Source organism: Canis lupus, chromosome 31 (genome assembly GCF_048164855.1).
Source record: "Canis lupus baileyi chromosome 31, mCanLup2.hap1, whole genome shotgun sequence".
In the NCBI taxonomy this organism is placed as follows: Eukaryota; Metazoa; Chordata; class Mammalia; order Carnivora; family Canidae; genus Canis; species Canis lupus.
In genome coordinates, this window is record NC_132868.1 from 10,272,658 (window position 1) to 10,276,901 (window position 4,244).

Consider the following 4,244-nt stretch of genomic DNA (forward strand, 5'->3'; position numbering starts at 1 on the left):
TGTGGAAAATTAATGTAATTGGCTCCCACATAAAGCTTTGACAAGTTGACCTGTTTGAAATCCAAGGAGGGCTTCGAGCCCCGTATCATATTATCTTCAACGAACCCAAGCGCGCTTCGTGCCCCCCACCCTAAACACACTGGAGGTGAAATGAAATGGAATTTGGGTACTGGTGTTTAACAACACTTCCGCTGAACACAGTTATTATTTTTGCATGTGTAGCTCCGAGATGAAGGGGTTAGGATGATTGGATTTCCGCGTGCATGTGTCTGTGTTGATAGCTCTCAGTTTGGGTTTTCTTTTCTTTGGCAGAGGCCGGAGTTGAAATGTTTGGAAATGTACACGGGCACAGCTATCTTTAGACCCGTTTTCCCGCCACCTTTCGGTGTGGTTTCTAAAATGTAGATGTGCAACTTGATTAAATTTAATTGGACTCATTTAGAGGGCGGTACAGATTTCCAGTTTTCTCTTCTGAGAGGATAGATATATTTTATTTTAATGCATAGGGATTTAGGCATGTAAAGCTAATAGGAGAGATATATTGAAATCTTTGCCCATGGAAATGGGCATATAACGTTTTCCCCCAGGGGAGTTTCTTAGGAGGAGATTACTATGGTGAATTAATTTTAGCTGCTGTCCTGTCTGGTTCCTAATTTCAGATAATATGCTCTTGTGATTTATTTAATAGGACCCTAAAATGCAACACCCCAGAGTTTAAGAGAACACAATGATGAATTGGAGAGCATGTGAGAAAGCAGGTGTGTATGTTTCTTCCTTTGAGAAAATCTTCAGGCTCTTGTTAAATCCTGAATTATTTGCATGCATTAATGTACACAGACCCTTCCCTCAGTACCATTTTAAAGGTAACCTCGAAACAATAAGTTAGTAGGTTTTATTGATTCCACATTTAAAAATGGATTGGGTAAGCACCTTATTATTTTTTTTCTCATTTCAGTGCTAGAATGTGTTTCTCTGAGGGAGGCTTATTGCAGCTAAGAGAGAATGGAAGTTAGTTTCTCTCAATGACTTTTAAAACTTCAAAGCATTTTTTACGGATGAGAGTTCTATACCCTGGTGGTCAAGCTTTAGGGTGTCGTCTTGAAATCCTTGGGTAGCCCAAGAAAAAGGAGCGGAGGTGGCCAAGTGGATAGAGGGCTTGCCCGCTGCATCGGGGCCCTGGTGTGACTGGTGTGATGGATCGGTCACTGGCGAAGGACGTGCGAGGGTGCAGCCAGGTAGACGTGTGACTGGAGCGCACAGTCATTCCTCACTGGTCGTGAGACACAGGAAGTACCTGTGCAACACAGGAAAACAAGACAGAAACGAGTGTGATGGTCAGATGGAGATATGTAGAGAGGTGAGAAGGCTAGCAGGTGAAGATAAGACTCGACAAACTGTTTTATTCCTTGCTTTCCTGAATGTCGTTGTTTATTTAAATGTCCATTTGTTAATGATCATGACTGCAGTGTGGGAGTGAGCAGACCTGGTGAGAGATGTCTTTCTTCCTGTTCTGCCCATGGCAATGGGAGCCACACACACAGCAGGGACCCGAGATGTGGGGTGGGGGTGATATGGGTGCAGGGCCATTCCCCACTCCAGCAACCAGCCTTCATGTGTTCTAGCCCGTCACAGCTTGAGCTATGCCAATTCATCTCAAGTAAATCAGGCTTCACATGAATTTGATTATTTTCTAATTTTATTTTATTTTATTTTATTTTATTTTATTTTTTTTATTTATTTTTTCTAATTTTATTTTTTTTAAGAATTTTATTTATTTATTTGAGAGAGCAAGAGAGCGAGAGAGCGAGAGAGAGAGAGAGAGCATGAGCAGGGAGAGGGGTAGAAGGAGAGGGAGAAGCAGACTCCCTACTGAGCAGGGAGCCTGATGCCAGGCTTGATCCTGGGACTGCAGGATCATGACCTGAGCCGAATGCAGATGCCTCACCGACTGAGCCACCCGGGCACCATTGTTTTCAAATTTTAAACAGGATATTTAGGTCAGGGTTCTCCAGAGGTACAGAACTCATAGCGAGGTGTGCGTGTGTGTGCGTGTGTGTGTGTGTGATATTGATTGATTGACTTATTGGCTTATTGATTTGCGGATTACAAGGAATTGGTCCGCACAGTTACGGAAGCTGAGAAACCTAGACTCAGGACTGCCAGTGGTATAGCTCCAGTCCAAGGCCACATTTGGTAGGGAGAGATTTATTTCTTACTCAATTTTTTATTCTACTCAGGCCTTGGAAAGACTGGATGCAGCCCACTCACCTGGGCAAGGACCACCTGCCTGACTCAGTCTGCAGATCCAGAAACACCCTCACAGCCACACCAGAATAATGTTCAACATAATTGCTGGGTGTCCTATGAGCCAGTCCAGATGACAAGTCAAAGTAGCTACCATGTGAGGATTCTCATCCTGTTCAGGCTTTTAGAGGGTGAGGAATGTTTCCAGTGCATTTCCCCTGGGGTTAGCATGCACAGGCCTCACTTGAGTGTCCGGGGCCTCTTAGATGTCCGGGGCCTCTTAGATGTCCAGGGCCTCTATTCTCCTCTCTGCCTGACTACCCCATCAGACCCTGCATGGGGCAGCCCTGTGGTCGGCTTCAAATTTGTGATGAGAGGATAGCCACTCTGAGGCACTGCCTGGGCATTTACGGTAGAAGATTCTCAGCCCAGAGTCTTCACATTTATTTATTTATTTTGAAAGATTTTATTTATTTATTCATGAGAGACACACACACAGAGAGGCAGAGACGTAGGCAGAGGGAGAAGCAAGCTTCTGCGGGGAGCCCAATGTGGAACTCGATCCTAGGACTCTGGGATCACGACTGAGCCAAAAGCAGACAACCACTGAGCCACCCAGGTGCTCCCAGAATCTTCACATTTAGAGCAGAACCCGAGCATAGGATTCCTGACAGAAGTTCCCACTTTGTTTTGCCCAGGAAACCTTTCAATAAAATCACTTAGAGCTGAGTCTGCAAAAGTTGGTGACCTCCACCTCGACCTCTTTAAAGTAATAGGTGCTGCCGCCCTGCCCTCTGTCTGCTTCTCGCTTGTGACCTGGGATGGAGGACTGCCCTTCCCTGGGCTCTGCACCCCTGCTCTGAGATTTGTCAGTAATAAACCTATGGCTTTACTTTCTTTGTGTGGGCGTATTGAAACTGCGCCTTCAACCAGAATGATCCTGAGTTTCACTTCCCCAAAGTAGGAGCCTGGATGCTGAGGGAGCTAGCTGTCACCCTGTGTGGGTGGCCCGTGCCTCTTCATTCAGGAGGCCATAATCCGCATGTTCTTAATTCAATGCACTAGTTACATTAGGCCCCCAACATAACCCCGATTGCACTAGGGACCTCAGATATAGATGACAAACCAACTCTGGGCTGTGCCCTTAAATCTGACCCTCCACTCTGGCCCATCTGTGGTCGCAGTACCTGTCCTGCAGCCATCCAAGACCACTGTCTGAGCATGGGCTGGCCTGCCTCCTCTCCTCAAAGCTCCCACAACTGTTGTTAAGTTCTGGATTTTAACCTTTGCCTAAAGCCTAAGGTCTGCTCTGGGTCCTCTCTGTCTCCCCCAGAGGACGAAGATCCTCTGTCTCTCTCCTGGATTCCTGATGCCCCACAGAACACTGCTCCAACTCAGCCTCAAATAGGTACCTGAGTTGTCTACTCAAAATGAAAATATGGTCATACTCTCATGTCCTCAGGGCCTCTTAAGTGTCCCGTTGGTCTGTATAAAAGTTAGCTTGGCCAGGATATCCCATGGCTTCCTTCGTGAGCTGGACTCTCCCTACCTGGACATATCCTCCCCTTTACTGTGTCTCAGCCAGCTACCCTCAAGATCCAAGCATGAGCAGTGCCATACTTTTGCACTTACTAGTCATGATTCAGAAATTTCATTCCAGGGAAGTGATGCCCGATGACGCTGTGACCTAACCAAACATAGCCTCCACTTTCCCATGTGTCTCCACTGTGGCTGTAGGGCCTTCCCCTGCCTGGACTTCTTGCTTGTGATATCCTGTCTCTTTGAAAGAATTAAGAAATGAAGTCTCAAATTAAATACATTATGGTAGACAGAATAACAAACCCCAAATGTGTCCATGTCCTAAGTACAAGAGTCCCGGACTATGAATTAAATGACAAAAGGGATTTTGCAGATATGTTTGAGTAAAGGACTGTAAGACTGAGACTTGCTCTCCAGGTGACCCAGTGTAATCCCAGGAGTCCTGGATTGTACGCGCAAGA

General features: G+C 46.0%; 1 long non-coding RNA gene across 1 annotated transcript; it reads left to right on the plus strand.

Annotated features, from left to right (window-relative positions):
• The first annotated feature begins 541 nt into the window (after positions 1-541).
• On the plus strand, positions 542-3,141 carry LOC140622389 (uncharacterized). Its single transcript, XR_012022159.1, has 3 exons — positions 542-758; positions 2,238-2,435; positions 2,943-3,141. It is a non-coding gene; the product is annotated as an uncharacterized lncRNA (long non-coding RNA).
• The last annotated feature ends 1,103 nt before the right edge of the window (positions 3,142-4,244 follow it).